Here is a 15,504-nt window from a genome sequence, read left to right as displayed (position 1 = left end):
GCCAACCATTGAGTTGATAATAGAATGAAAATACCCCTTCCAACTCTCCATCCCTCCCCAGGCTTCTTGTGATATATGGTAGAATATGGGAACCAAAGAAGAATGGTAGAGCCAGAAAGGAAGTCAGCATAGCCAACTCATCATAGTCTGGAGAGGCAGGCTGAGTATGTGGAGGCTGTGGAGACTCAGGAAATAAACCAAGCCCCCCAAGGATAAATCATTAAAAACAAGCTCCTGATCCAGCTCTTTATTTATCTGGGTGCTACTCTCTTCTAGGTCATCAATCAGTCCCTGAGTTAGACAAGCCTTGTTAATGTGTCTATAAAGACAAGAAGTGTAACTCAGACATAGGAAAGGAGAAGAGAAGAAGGCATTTCCCAATATCTGATTCATAGTCACTAGATCACAAAGGGTCATCTAAACTAACTAAAAGGGTTATCCCAGACCATTTAGTCCAGTGTCTTCATTGTACAGAGAAGAGAGAAGCTACCTGTTTACTTCCAGGTGGTGGCAGAGTCAAGAATAAATCCATGTCTCCTCATTCCTGTACTAGGCAGCTCCCATAGCACAGGACAGGTTTGGCTACTTCAGTCTCCTTTCTAAGGGAGACCCAGGGAGACCTGGGAGGGGAGGAAGGCCCAGCCACTGCTCTCTCCTCACCGAACTCCTCCCAGGGCAGTGGAATGTCTCCAAGTACATTCCAAAGATACTGTACTTCTGTACTTCCTGAAGTGGGGTGTGGAGAACCTGAAGAATCACAAGGATTTAAGTAACCAGTTTGGTCTCACTTCAGTGGCTTTCTCTGACCTCCTAAATCTTTGTAGTTAAAGATCAAAATTCCTGTTCAAACAAGCTCTGAGGAGGCCTCCCTGGGTAAACCACTACCTCCATAGACAAATGTAGGCCTAAACTCCCAAATCTTTCTGCCGATTTCATGATGAAGGATAAATAGGATCACAGAGTTTGGAGTTTGGTGGAATCTCAGAAATCATCAGGTGTCTTTGTATTGCTTTTTAGCTTTTTCTGACCACCATGTAAATGCTTGTCTTGTGTGAATTATTCATAAAATACATTTTTTTTTCTTAGGTAAGCATACATTTGGCATTCAAATAACATGGCCAACCCATCAGAGTTGTCCTCCCTATATTAGAGTTTAAATTTAGCACAGAGTCTAACCCTTAGATGATTAATAAATGCTTATTGACTGGTGAATATACACTTTTGTTCCTTACAATTGTTGTTGCTGTTGCTTTGTCCTTTTTTTTCCTAGAAGAGGACCATGACATCAGGGAGGTGATACCATAACATACAAGTGACTTGGATGTAAGTGAGAGAGGACCATGCAAAGACACTAGCCTCACTTCCTCCTCCTAAGCCATTTGAGTCTAGAGGCCAGACATGGACCAGGACAACTGGTGACAGCTGAGGATGCGGTGGAGACCTTGGTCTTTTTCTGTTCCTTGCAATAATTCCTAGAGGTAAATAGTGCAAGTATTATTTCCCTTCTACAGAAGAAGAAACCTCTCAGAAACTGCAAAGGTACTTGCTCACGGTCATAAAGTTAAGAAATGTCAAATATTGTATTTCAATCCAAGTCCCCATAATAAGCTATCTCACAAACACTATCAATTCAATATCAAAAAATTTTACCCAATTGGCAGGATAATTAACCTAATTCTTCCAAATCAGTCATCTTTTGGTAAAGGAAAAATATTTTCCTACTTTTTTCTAGACTACCTTGGGTAAAAGTGAAGGTGATTTTCTTATCTAATCAACACAATAGAATCATAAATCTATCTGTGGAGGAAACATAAGGAGGCCAAATAATCCAACTCATAGTTTACCAATAAGAAAACTTGAGTATCAGGTCAGTTAAATGACTTCCCCCATATAAACAGTAAATGTCAAAGGAAGGATTGACCCCAGGACCTTTAGTGACTTCATAGTCCTGAGCTTTCCATTGTACCATTTTCCTTCCCAATTAGCAAACACAGCTACATAAAGGTTTTTGAGGATAGTACAATCAGGTACATGGGACCCTGGCTAGAAGGGCCTCTCTCACTAGTTTCTTAAATAACTGTGGAACACAGAAAATGTAGAGTTAGGATAAGTGGTGGTAGAAGCAGTTTTGGACTATAATTAAGGAAACAAGTTCTAATCCTTATTCTTGTCAACTGCTGAATGATTGAGCAAGTCATAAGCTCCTCTGAAACTCTGTTTCTTCATCAAAAAGAAAATGTGAGAGGTCCCCACATACCCTAAAATGTTTATAGTAGTTCTTTTTTATGGTAGCAAAAACTGAAAATAATGCAGATGAAACTGTGTTAATAATGCTAAATGATTGGTCAGTCAATGGCTAGATCAATTGTGGCCATGGATGTCATGGAATATTACTAGGCTGCATAGAGAATCTTGGATAGATTAACATGAATTTATCCAGAGTGAAAGAAGCAGAACCATGAAAACAATATGCAGAAATGGCTATAAAGTGGAAAGAACAACTAGAAAACAATCAAAAGTCAATGTTGCAAAATTACAAAGAATAAGTATGACTCCAACAAAGAGATGGGAAGAACACTGCCATTTTGTTCTTTTGCAGAAGTGGGAGGTTCATGCGGGTAAAATATTGCATATATACATATATATATATATATATGTATATATATATATATATATTCAAGGTTTTTTAATATATTTATCAATTTTTCTAGTTTTTCTTTTTCTTTTTTCTTTCAAAAAAGAATTTTAAAAATGAATAGCTCTCTTAAATAAGAGAGGCGTGATCTTGAGAGAAATTTTAACAATGTTAAAAAAAAGATAATGATGGAAATTTATTTAAAAAAAAGAATAACAAAGCAATAGCAAAGCTCAACTAAATAATCTCTAAAAATCCCTTACAGTTTTGAAATTCTAGGAACTATTTTTAAAGTCCCTTCAAACTCTAATATTTTATGTGTCAACATACTTTATTATAAGATATATGTACATATATACTATATGGATTATTCTATTATATTTATCATATTATGTATTAGTCCTGAATTCAAATCCAACATCAGACAATTACTAACTGTGTAAACCTGGGCAAGTCACTTAACCTGTTTGCCTCAGTTTCCTCAATGTAAAATGGCACCTATCTCACAGGATGGTTGTAAAAATCAAATAAGTTAATATTTGTAAAAAACCCTTTAATGAGTGACACATAGTATGAACATTATGAATGCTTATTCACTATTTTCCTCTGAGAATTGAATTATCATGAAAATCCCTGCTTTTGGCCCTGTCAATATAAACACCTACTGCTTCCTAGGCTATAAAATCATTCCCCCTCTGAGTACTTGGGTCTTTTCTTCCACCTACTCAGTACCAAAGATGCTTCCTAGATCTTCTCTGAAAGGAAAAGACATATGTATCTAAAGCCCCCAGTTGCATCCTAGTGACTAGTCTTAAGACTGACTCTGGTTCCATAGGCAGTTTAATGGCTAAAATCTTCTCATCTGAGCGAATAATCAGAAGCAACATTGTGCAAGAAGTATCTTTGAGAATTGTAAGGAACCCTGAGTATAGAATCAGGGGACTTGGGATCACCTTCCATTTAGGACTTTCCCTTTAGCATCTTCCTTTCCCTATGCCTCATTTTTCTTACATCTAAAATGAAGAAGGCTCTTCTGCTTCCCTTGATATGGTTTCATTCTGACAACTTGACATGATGATGAGGAAGTGAGACTAGTTTCTGAGGATATTGCTATTTCTTGCATATTCCCTCTTCCTTAAAATGAATCCACTTAAAATTGTCAAATATGGAAGGGTTTCTGAGACACTGAATGTTGGAACTGATGAGTCTTTAGGGGTACTGGAAGGGACCTTAGGGAGTATGGTCTTTTGGAACTGTAAAGGTCCTTAGGGAACATGGGATTTGGTAGCTAGAAGAAGTTGAGAACATAATACTAAAGATGGAAGGGACTTGAGAACATTGAATATAAAATGTTAGGGATGAAAGAAAGGGACCTTAGAACATAAATGTTACAACTTAGATATTAGAGATAAAGCTATTCAACCCCTTTGTTTTATAATTACAAAAACTGAGGGAAGGTAAATGAAGCGCCCTGTCCAGGACCACATTTTCAGTTAATCACAGAGTCAAGAACGCAGATGTTCTATCTCCGATCCCAGATTCTCTCTAGTGTACCACAATAGTTTTTTTTTTTTTTAATTTATACCACAGCCCCTGCTGTGCTCAGGAAAGAGACCTCATCATCCAAGACATAAGAGAATCCTTTGGTGGTTTGGCCTTATATATACATTCATTCATTAAGAGGAAGAAGAGTCGAGACAGACAGAAGTCTTAACATCCTCCTTTATCTTTATTTATTATCCTTAGTTAATTTAGTATCATGAGAAACCATGGAAGTTTTCCCTTAATGTACAAGGACATGGATAACAAAAGGAAATACAAACTGTGGAATGGGACTGAGAGTGAGGAGTTTGCAACTCTAAACCCAACTCTGTCTCTACATTTTACTATGTGACCTTACCTTCTCCTGTTTGGACTTGAGATTTCTTCTCTTTAAAATGTCAAGCTTGAAACAGATAATCCCTAAAAATCCTTTAAGATCTAGTTTTGTATTCCTAAAGTTTTCAAGAACTTTTTGCCAGAATCCTTTTTTCTTAAATTATTTTACTCCTGTCTAAATTAATATCCTTCTTCCTCCCCGCCTCCCCATGAGAGAATTATTCCTCATAATAGAATAAAAAAGGAAGAAAAAACATTTGAGCAAAGCCAAAGAGCACATCAACATAATGTGACAGTATATGGCATATTACATATCCATAATCCCTACCATCTGTAAAGAAGGAAGGGACACACATTCTCACTTCTTCCCAAACTCCCCAAAGACAATATTAATTTCCATTTTTATTCTTTCCATTTACATTGTATCTGTTGCTTTTCTGATTCTACTTGCTCTTTTCTATATCAGTTCCTGTTTTGCCAGAATCCTTACCAACTCCATTTTTTCACAAGGGTGATAGGTAATGTGGGAAAACCACAGAAGGTGTTAATGGAGCCAGTTTCTATCAACTTCTGTGGTTTCTCTACTCATCTTCCACTTTTTTGCTCCAACTCTAATTCCACAGTGGTTCTGCTGATGCTATGCCCATCCTCCTTGGACTGGCTCCCCTCCTACCCTCTTAGCAAGGACCTAAGCCAATTGAGCTAGGAGAATAGAGGAAACCAAACACGTCAAAGTTGGAAGGGACCTCACAATTCAGGGGTTCAACTGCCCCATTTTTATGGATAAGAAAACTATGGCAAAGTGGGAAAGGAGACAGCAATTTGCTCATGGTCAGGTACCAGGGCAAAAGTCAAGCTAGAAACTAAGTCCCCTGTCTCTTATTCTGATGGCAGTTCTATGGTCCAGTGCCTCTCTAGCTAACTTATTGGGGAAAAAATGGACTTGTGCCAGTTTTGGATGTGCTTTGAATTCACATCAAATATTTTGAGTTATGAAGAGACACCATGATCATGAGTTTCAATATCCCATCTGCTCAAAACTGAAATGAGCAAAACAGACAATAAACCTGAAAGATTATCACTCTGAAGGCGTGATAATACCAAGAGGTCCTTTATAAAGAAAGAGATGATGGCTATTGTAATCAGTTTGCTGGAGAGGTCTACCACTGACTTTGCTTAGAAGGCTTTCTTCTAAAGATCACCATAAAACTGAGTGGTATATATTGGGAAAACAGTGAAATTAGGAAGTCAGATGTCCTGACTTGGCCAATCACTAATTGTATATGATCTTGGGTAAGTCATTGAAAAACTCAGTGAAGTAGAAAAAATATTTCTACCTCCATTTTAGAGAGGAAGCACTAAGGTTCAGGAAGATTTAGAGGAAAATATTCTTTATAAACTACAGACTACTACATTAGAGATTTAATGACCATTGTCCTTTGAATTGTTGTTTTGTTTAGTCATTTTCAGTTGTGAACAACCCCTCATCAACCTTTTTTGGGGTTACTTGACAAAGATATTGGAGTGGTTGCCATTTTCTTCTCCAGCTCATTGTACACATGAGGAAACTGAGGCAATCAAAAGTAAGTGACTGGGGCAGCTAGGTGGCGCAGTGGATAGAGCACCGGACCCGGAGTCTGGAGTATTGAGTTCAAATCCGACCTCAGACACTTAAAATTACCTAGCTGTGTGGCCTTGGGCAAGCCACTTAACTCCATTGCCTTGCAAAAAAAAACTAAAAAAAAAGTAAGTGACTTGCCCAGGGACATACAGTATCTGAGGGTAAATTTGAACCAGCTTTCCTGATTCCAGGTTCAATCCTCCATCTGCCCCACCTAGTTGTCCTTGGAGTGTACTTTGCTTAAATTTTACATATTCACTTTGTCTTCTAGTTACAACAGATTTATAGTTCTCTTACCAGTTCTCTTACCCATGAAAGAAATTTTTCTTCAGGGACCTGACAATAATACTCTGTTACATAAGAAAGCCACCTGAAATGCCACCTAACTTTTCAAGGGACTATGAAAACAGCAGTGAATTTGGAATCAGAAAAACCTGGGTTAATGACCCATCTTTGCCACTGATTAGCTGATTGACCTTGAGTACCTTCCCCTACTCTGAAGTTCTACTTTATTGACCTGCAAAATGATTATATTTATACCTCACAATATGGCTATGTTGTATAGGGTTTGGAACTTTTAAGTACCATATGAACATGTCATTTGAGGAAGGCAATGAAAGGTTTTGTCAACATTTCACAGATGCAGAAACTGTAGAATTCAGGGATGAAGTGAAGTGACTATGCCAAGACATCTCCCCCTGGATCTTAGCCTAGAGCTCAGATGATGACCTTAATAGACAATTTTTCTATTTAATTATGTAAACCAGAGATCTCAATGCAGCCTAAACCAAGTTCAAATGCAATCAGGAAATATTTAATAAAAGAAATAAAAATATCATCCAATATAGATAATATTACATTTTACAACTGTCAGTCAATATACTGCAGGGATACTTATATATGGATTAATAGCCCCCATTTCTGTCTGACACCACTGATGTAGATAATAGCAGATGTGAGAGGAGAGCCCCTAATCACTTGACCCCCAACCTCACTCTATTTCTTCCTGTTATATTTATTATAACAGGAGTCCAGGTCCTCAGACTGCAGTAGCCCTCCTTATACCTGAATCAAAAGGTACAGATCTGTTATAGTCATTCAAAAATTGGCAGAAGGATAGAGAGCCAGAGAATGAAGGTAGATACAGGAGGAGAATTATGGAAGCTGTCAAGAATTCATTTGGGGAGGGAGTGTTTTAACCATTTATGATTTCAGTTATATAAAGGACTCTCGGGTGAGGAAACTCCCTCCTTCAATGCAGCTCTCCACCTGATTTATATTTAAAATCTTGGTGGGTTATATAGGACACTTAGAGATTAAGTAAATTGTCCAGGGTCACACAATCTTATATATGTTAGGAGCCCAGAAGCATGATTTTAAGGCTTGCTCTCTGCCCATTAGACCCCATCTGCCTCTCCTGGAATTCATTTTATTTAAAAATAAGTGACAATTAGGGGGGGAAAATGAAAAGAGGGGAGGAGAAAAGAAAGAAGGAAGGAAAGGACAAAAAGAAAGATAAAGAAAAAAGAAGGGAAAGAGGAAAATATGATTTTAAGAAGAAGAAGAAACTCCTTCCTGCTATAGACACCTCCACCCCTCAGTCACTTACTGTGAAATTACATCTAAGAACGGAAAGAACAGGGCCCCTTGCTCAAGGACACAAACAATCTCTCACACCCCAAGCCCCTCCACTCCACATCTGGTGGCCTACCTTGTCAGAGGGCGCTTCATCTTTCCGGGACCCTGGTGCCTGTCCACACAGCCAGCCCAGTTTCAGCTCCAACCCCACTGGCAGGGACTTCCTGTATGTGTACTCATACCTTCCTGGCCACCCTTTTTTAACTGACCTGCCAAAGGAATGGGCCGCTCAGCGTGGTAGCTGGTTGGTTAAAGAGTTGATCATTAACTCATCGATGATTCCATACATTGCCCCAGACAGCCAGGTTTCTTGTGCTTCTATTCTAGGCACTGATTGTTTTAGAACACCTTTTTTAATTTGTTCTGAAATGGAAGCCAAGCCACAAGATTTCCCCTGGAGAAGGGGGAAATCAGTGGTAAAGAATTGGGGAAGTCTGGGTACCTAGTCTTCATTCTGGATTGAGTCATGCTTTTCCCCCCTCACTATACAGCTTTTCCATAGGCTAAATATTCTATCTATTCTTTTGAAGCCTGGTCAGCTTGGACTGCAAGTTTTCTTTTCTAGCTTTTTTAATCAGCTGGATAAAGGGGATAAATCATGTTTTACTTGGAGCCAAAGCACCCACAGTGGAAAGAAGGCTGAATATAGTGAGTCAGGAGACCTGGGTTCAAATTCTAACTTTGCTTTCAACTAGCTGTGTGACTGTAGGCAAAACATATTATTTCTCTGATCATCTTAATATTTGTGTTATAAAAACTTCCTGCCTTTTAGATGATCTTTTTTAAAGTGGTTTACATTTTTTAAGCACTACTGCTGTTTACATAATCTTATTTGTACAGCTGAAACAAGAACCTTCCCAATCCAGAGGAGGAACTAGCTAGGAGACAGTTTGATGTAATGACCAAACATTGGACTTGAAGTCAAGACCTATAGGACTGAGTCTTAGTCTTATTACTTACACTTCCTAACTGAATGATCTTGGGCAAATCAATTCCTTTAGGCCTCAAGTTTATCTAAAAAAAGGAGGAAAGGGAGCAAGACTAGACTGGATGTCCTCCAAGATCCCTTCCAATGTTAAATCTATGATCTTTAATTTAAGTTTAGAGGAGATTGTTCTGAAATTCTCTGACTGTATACTATTTTACCTACTTCTTGCGAGGAAATCACTTTGTAAATGATAAAGCATTATAGAAATAATAGCTACTTATTATTTTAGGGTGGTCATATTTAGTCTCTTAAGGTACCTATCAATTCCTTTCAGGTACCTAAAGTCTCTAAGTTCTCATCTAGCTCTGACAATCTAGAGTGACTCATCTGGAATAAATTCTAGATTGTTGAACAATGATCACATGCTAGGGCTAACATGCTGCATTCTTGCATAATAACAGTTAAATTGGTTCCCAGCTTTGCTGGAATTCCTATACCTCCTTGCTCACCGAGAGCACAAAGCCAAGAATCATGGAATTTGGATTTTAGGACTGGAGGGGACCACAAGCCCATTTGGAACATTGTAGAAAGAACACTAAATCTGATATTAGAGGGTCTGGGTTTGGACTCTGGCTCTTTGTCTTAATAGATGAGTAGAGCTTGGGCAAAACATTTTCCTTATTTAAACCGTGATTTCTTCATTTGTGAAATGGTGTCATGGGATCTGTTCAGCTCTAATGTTATAGTCCTTAGGATTCTCACTCTATCATCTAAGTGTCTGAGGTTGGATTTGAACTCATTTCTTCTTGACTCCAGATCTAGTACTCTATTCATTGCACAACCACCAGTGTTGGTTACCATCTTTTCCTCAAGTTGCCTGGAACTTAAGAGGCTATATGACTTGTGCAGAATTGGGATATGTCAAAGGTAGCAATTGAACCCATGGAACATCCTAGTTCTAAGACTGGCTCTCTATCCCCTATAATACAATACCTCTCATTTTATAAAAATGAAGAAATTGAATTCCAAAGAGGTAAAGTGACTTTTCCAAAGCCATATAGATATGAAGTATCAGAGTTTAGATATGAAGTCAGGTCCTTATCTTGATCTCTGAGCTACATTTTTCTTTCTATGAAAAATGATGATAATTTTTGTATTCTCTGCCTGTCAAGGTGGTTCAGTGGATAGAGCACCAGATCTGAAGTCAAAAAGATTCATCCCTCTTAAATTTAAATCTGTGAGTTGTGTGATCCTGGGCAAGTCACTTAACCCTGTTTGTCTCAGTTTCCTTATTTAAAAAAATGAGCTACATCAGATTCAATTTGGATCAATGTATAACATGGAAACAATGTAAAGACTGGCAAATTGCTTTCTGTGGGGGTGGGGGAGGGTAGGGGAAAAATGTAAAACTCAAAACAAATAAAACCTTTTAAGTAAAAAAATAAATAAATAAATAAAACATAAATAAATGAGCTAGAGAAGTAAATGGCAAAGCACTCCAGTATCTTTGCCAAGAAAACCTCAAATGTGGTCACAAATAGTCAGATGACTGAAATGCCTGAACAACAACAGAGGGTAGTAGAACTGTGAATCAATAATAATCTCAAAAGTGGTTTGGGTACTTTTTACATGTTTTTACATGTAATTTGGAGAAAAATAAAATAAAATTAACAAACAAAAAACATAAAGGACATGTAGAGAGAAAAAAATAATAATCTCAAATACAGACTTTATAGCTGGTCTCTGAGTCTTATAAAAAGCCTAGTGGGCAGTTCTAGCATGATCACATTTATTTTATAAAGAAGAAAACTGAAATATGAACAAGTTAAAGGACTCACCCCAAATTATATAGGTAATAAGGAACTGAGTCCCAACTGTATGTAGAGTAGCTATTAGAAGTTATCATCCTTGCTGTACAGGCTTGTGATTCCTTCTGCTGGAAGCTGGTGGACTACTTGGGTTCAGAAGTTCTGAGTTGCAGTTGTGATAAAGATAATTGGGGTTCACAAGAGTTCAGTACCAAGCTAGTGGGTCTCCTGGAGATAGGAGAAGGGCACTGTACCATGCTGCTTAAGAATGGGGGAACTGAACCAGTCAGAAACAAACCAAGTCCCAGCTTCCGCAATGATTAGCATTGTTATTGAGCCCATGAATGTCTTCCAAACGAGGTGAGATAAGAAGACTCAGATTAAATATAAGATAAAATAAAATAAAAAAGTGAATGTTCTTATTTGAAAATAATCCTAGTTTTTTTTTTAAACTGGGTGTCCCCAAAGAGGCACTCCTGGTCTTGATCATGTTTCAAAATTTTCTCCACCCTTCTCTTCCTGTTGTCCCTACATTCCTTGGATGACCCTTCTACTCCCTAAACACAGGGCTGGGTCAAAAGTCTTCTTTCCAAACTCCCCCAAGAATGTCAGCATTGAATGGGGCTTCAGAGAGCACCCAGTCTACTCCTTTAAATTAACCAGAGAGGGCCCTGGAGTCAGGAGTACCTGGGTTCAAATCTGGTCTCAGACACTTAATAATTACCTAGCTGTGTGGCCTTGGGCAAGCCACTTAACCCCATTTGCCTTGCAAAAATCTAAAAAAAAAAAAAAAAAATTAACCAGAGAGGGTGCAGACCCAGAGACACCTAGAGATTTGCCTAAGGTTATATAACTAGTTAACCACCTACTTTAGTCTTAGATGCCCAAGTTATTTCCCTCAAATCAAAGCTGCCAAGACAAATACTTGCAAATCACAGATAAGTCTTCTCTTATTTCACAGTCTCCTAATACCTAAGCAAGGGAGTCAATAAACTAAAGACTATACTCAGGTAGGCAAAGAGTGGTATAGATAAATAAATGCAAATATGGCACCAGGAAGGGCATTTTTATTCAGTTTCAGTTGTTCTAATCCTTTCAATTCTTGACCTCATTTGTTGGTTTTCTTGGCAAAGATACTGGAATAGTTTGACATTTCCTTCACTGATTCATTATGCAGATGAGGAAACTGAGGTAAACAAGATTAAGTCACTTGCCCTGCTAGTAGGTGTCTGAAGCCTGACTCTTATAAACCTGGTGCTTATCTGAGGGGACATAGCTTCCCTTTAACTTCTGACTGTCTTCTCTTTCTAGGATCCAGAGAAAAGTTTGGATAATTTGGTATTATTGTGTTGGTGTAACATTAATCACGTGCAGGCCTGAAACAGGTATTTCTATGAAGATAGAATTTAGAAATTAGTCATTCTTTTCTCATTTAAAAAAAAAAATAAAGGTCTTGTATGCAGCAAAGAACTATTAAGAATCTCTGCTTTCCACCTCTGATATACTCCGCATGATTATTTCAGGGTATTATGTTGATGTGTGACCAGGTAACTTCCAAGCCTCCATCTGGCTCCAATATTCTACATGTTCCATTCCACGATCCCTTGGAGGGAGTAGCACTGTGTTCAAAATTGCTTCTCAGTGCTGAGATTCAATAATGGAGATAGTAAGTACTTTATGTTCTATTCTGCATACCAGCACTAATACTGGACCTCCTACTGGCCAAGAGGCCACTATGTTCCACTGCACCTCAAGCAATTATCAAGGGTTTGCAGCAGCTAATAGACTTTTGTTTTATTTGGATTAAGCAAAACTTGAAGACGTGAATCTCAAATAGTGAGAGGAAGGAATACAACAAATACATTGAAAAAATGCAATATAATAGTGGAAAGGCAGAAGTAGTGGAAGGGAATACAGCAAATACATTGAGAAATGCAATATAATTGTAGTAGTAGTAGTAGTAGTAGTAGTAGTAGTAGTAGTAGTTGTAGTGGTAGTAGTAGAAGGGAATACAACAAATACATTGAGAAATGTACTATAATAACAGTAGTAGAAGTAGAAGTAGTAGTGATAGTAGTGGTAATAGTAGTAGAAGTAGTAGTAGTAGTAGTAGTAGTAGTAGTAGTAGTAGTAGTGATAGTGATGGTGGTAGTGGTAGTGGTAGTAGAATTAGTAGTAATGGTTAACTTCTCTATATACTATAAACCTTAAGGTTTACAAAGCACTTTACATATCTCATTTGATCTCCATAACCATACTGAGAAGTATTATTATCTTCATTTTACAAATGAGGAAACTGGGAAAGATTGAGGGTAAATGACTTGCCCAAGATCACACAGCTATTAAGAACTGAATTCAAGTCCAGCATTCTAGTTACTTTGCCACCAAACTGAGAAACCATGGAAAACAGGAGACTGGGATTTAGGGAAACAAGAAAGAGTGGCCAGAATTAGTCTTTAAGGAAGCTAGGAATTCTGTCCATTTGAGAGTGGTGTTAAAAGAGGCCGATAACTGTAACCATCAGAGGGATCCCAGGATATTTCCTCCCCTCCCCAAGAATCACTTTGGCATTATTACTCTGTATCCTGTTTGTCAGACTCTCTACAGCTGCAGGCTTGGCTAAGAGTGGAGGGGATTTTTTTCAGTCCCTCTTTACTGGCCCCAAAGAGCTCCAAGGAGGGGTGGAGGAGGAAGGAAGGATGAGCACCCTGTGTCCAGGAGGATGTATTGCAAAATAACCAGTTAGTGGGACAGTCTTCTCACTGACCCCTTTGCCTCCAGTTTCCACAGTTCAATTCAGCTGCACTGACCCAACTGCCAGAGGGATGCTCAGCATTGCCCCAAGAAACCCGAGTGTAGTTCCCTATTACCTCCAGAATCAAATGTAAAGTCTTTTGTTTGGCATTTAGAACACTTTACAACCTGGACCCTTCCTGCCTTACAAGTAATCACTTTATTTTATTTTCCCACAATCTTCCACCCAAATTCCAATTCTTTCATACATATATATATATATATATATATATATATATATATATATATGATTTTATTTTTTCCTGGTTACATGAAAAAAAAACAAGTTTTAACATTCATTTTTAAAACTTTGAGTTTTCCTTTCCTTTCTTCCCACCCCCCTTCTCTTCATTGAGAAAGCAAGTAATTTTATAAAAGTTAAAAATGTGTAATCAAGCAAAACATTTCCATAAGAGCACCAAATTCCAACTCTTAAAAAACCACTGACTTTGGAATCAGAGAAGCCAGGGTTTGAATCCTGACACAGTAATTTATTTGTCCTTTCAGTTGGTAACCTAGAAGTCATCCAAGACTTCTCATACCTTCCCCCATGCCCCATATCCAAGCTGTTGCCAAGGTCTGGTGATATCACCTTTGCAATGTCTCTTAATTATGCCCCCTTAGCTCCTTTGATATTGGTACCTTACTAATGCCAACCCTTAACATCTCATGTCTACACTGTTGTAATAACCTGCTGGTAGATCTGTCTGCCTCATATCTCTCCCCTCTTCAATCCAGTCTTCTTTCAGGCACCCAAGTGATTTTTCTAAATAGTAGGGCTGACAAAGTACCACCCCTCCCTCTATTCAATAAGCTCCAATGGTTGCCAGTCACCTCTACCTCCAAATACAAAACCCTCTATTTGGCATTTAAAGCTTTTCATAACCTAGTCCTCTCTAACCTTTCTGGGTCTTCTTATACCCCACTCCCAACTCTTCCCTCTGGCTGTCCCTCATATCTGGAATACCTTTCCCTCCTTGGCTCTACTTTCCTACCTCCCTAACTTCCTTTAGGTCTAAATTAAAATCTTTGCTTTTGCCATAAATTTCCCCCTCCCCCTATTTATTCAGTATGTAGTTTGCATGTTGTCTCTCCCATTAGATTGTAAGCTCCTTGAGGGAAGGAATTGTCTGGTTTCTTTTCAGAATCCCTAACACTTAGTAAAGGGGCTGGCACAAAGCAGATGCTTAATAAATGTTTATTGATGTGTTGATTAGCTGTATGACCTTGGGCAACCTCTCTTTATCTTAGCAGGTCTCTATATCCATTTGTAAAATGAGGGGGTTAGACTAAATCATCCTCTGACTTCTAACTCTAAGACTTACCAAGCAAAATGCCTGAATTGGAAAGGACTTCAAAGAAATCTTAATTCAACTTGTGTCTACCTGCTTTCTCTCCTCACCACTGCTTCAGAACATCTCTCTCTTCCTTCAAAGTGAAGCTTAAGCAGTACCTTCTAAAGATTTTTTCTTGACCTCTCAATTACTATTAGTCTCCCTCTCAAATTATGTTGTATTTAATTATTTTGCATTTATTCTGTATGAGTGTGTGTTTGTGTGTGTGTCTACTTATATTCCCATTAGGATACAAGTTCTTTGCTAGTACGGATTATTTCTACTCTCATATTTATATTTCTAGCACCTCCTATTGTGCCTAGAATAGAAAAGATAGATAATGTATGTTTGTGGACTGATTATACATTATAAAACACTTAATAACATCTTATTAATTTGAAAAAGGCAGCATGATATAAAGATCAGAGAGTTGGCCTTAGAACTGGGAAGACTTGATTTCAAATTCTGCCTGTAACCAATATTGGCTAATAGAGTCACTTAATCTCTTGAAGTTCTAGGTTCTAAGTTCTAAGACTATAAGCTGCAGAGGAGGTAGCTATGTGCATCAGTGAAAGGAATTTCCTTCTCTGGGAGTTCCCTCTGCCAATGAAATCACAGCCCTGGACCCCTAAATTTGGAAAAAAGATTGAAGTCACATTGTAGAAAAGCTTACATGCCAGACCAAGAAGTCTGGGCTTTATTCTAGAGGCAGTGTAGTAGCATTATAGATTTCTGAGCTACAGAAATTATCAGAGTAACATTTTAAAATGATTATTCTGGCAGTTGTGTGAAAGATAGAATGGAAGTGCAGAGATCCGCTGAGAGGCTTTTAATATAAACCAGGCAAGAGGGGTCTGAAGTGGGGTGAT

The 15,504-nt window shown here is 38.1% G+C and overlaps 1 protein-coding gene and 1 long non-coding RNA gene across 5 annotated transcripts in view; one reads left to right on the top strand and one right to left on the bottom strand.

The window, feature by feature from the left end:
- LOC141518124 (uncharacterized) overlaps positions 1-2,613 on the top strand; it is a 120,700-nt gene extending 118,087 nt beyond the window's left edge. The window contains exon 3 of the long non-coding RNA XR_012477095.1: positions 1,271-2,613. This is a non-coding gene — a long non-coding RNA (uncharacterized LOC141518124). The remainder of the gene's footprint in view (positions 1-1,270) is intronic.
- The window catches only part of SH3TC1 (SH3 domain and tetratricopeptide repeats 1), a 120,537-nt gene that overhangs the window by 79,658 nt on the left and 25,375 nt on the right, over positions 1-15,504 (bottom strand). Inside the window, exon 1 of one of the 4 annotated variants that reach the window (XM_074229843.1) lies at positions 7,846-7,981. The exons of 2 other annotated variants lie outside the window; for them this stretch is intronic. The gene's annotated coding sequence lies outside the window, so the exon portion shown is untranslated. Of the gene's footprint in view, positions 1-490; positions 2,620-7,845; positions 7,982-15,504 lie in introns of those variants that run through there. One more of the 4 variants, XM_074229847.1, reaches the window with a different exon arrangement.

The sequence above is a fragment of the Macrotis lagotis genome, chromosome 3 (assembly GCF_037893015.1).
Source record: "Macrotis lagotis isolate mMagLag1 chromosome 3, bilby.v1.9.chrom.fasta, whole genome shotgun sequence".
NCBI lineage: Eukaryota > Metazoa > Chordata > Mammalia > Peramelemorphia > Peramelidae > Macrotis > Macrotis lagotis.
The sequence above is the reverse complement of the archived record's forward strand: the minus strand, read 5'-3'. Positions and strand labels throughout refer to the sequence as shown.